The 526-nt window shown below is 44.3% G+C and overlaps 1 protein-coding gene across 1 annotated transcript in view; it reads right to left on the reverse strand.

Annotated features, from left to right (window-relative positions):
• ETH_00037090 (uncharacterized protein) overlaps window positions 1-526 on the reverse strand; it is a gene marked incomplete at both ends in the record, with an annotated part of 1,708 nt that overhangs the window by 641 nt on the left and 541 nt on the right. The gene's annotated exons all lie outside the window — the stretch shown is intronic.

The raw sequence follows: 526 nt of genomic DNA on the forward strand, positions 1-526 counted from the left end.
CAGCTGCTGCTGCTGCTGCTAGGGAAAGAAAACGAGTAAGGCTAGAAGGAGACAAAAGGAAAGACAGAGACAAAGACAGCGGAAAAAGAAAAGCAGCATTTGCTGCATGGGCAGCAAATTAACAAATTTTGAAATAAGAAAGGGGAAATAAATAATAGAAAATAAATATAGAAATGAATATAAATAAATAAATAATAACTAAAATATAAATAAACAAATAAAATCCGAGAAGACATGCCAAAAAGCAAATGAGTTATAATAGTCGAAGCAAAACAGAAACGAACAGAGTCGAGACAAACAAATGCAGCCAAAAAGCAGCAGCCGCAGCGGCAACAGCAAGGCAGCAGCAGCAGCAGCAAGGCAGCAGCAGCAGCAGAAAGGAAGTAGCACCAGCCGCACGGCAGATGGAGCTCCAGGAGCAGCAGCAATTTAATGCTAAAGCACCAGCAAAGCAACAATGCGCATTGCTGTCGCTGCTTCCTGCTGCTGCTGCTGCTGCTGCTGCCGCAGCAGCAGCAGCAGCCGC

Source organism: Eimeria tenella, genomic scaffold, assembly GCF_000499545.2.
Source record: "Eimeria tenella Houghton genomic scaffold, Eth_scaff2463, whole genome shotgun sequence".
In the NCBI taxonomy this organism is placed as follows: Eukaryota; Apicomplexa; class Conoidasida; order Eucoccidiorida; family Eimeriidae; genus Eimeria; species Eimeria tenella.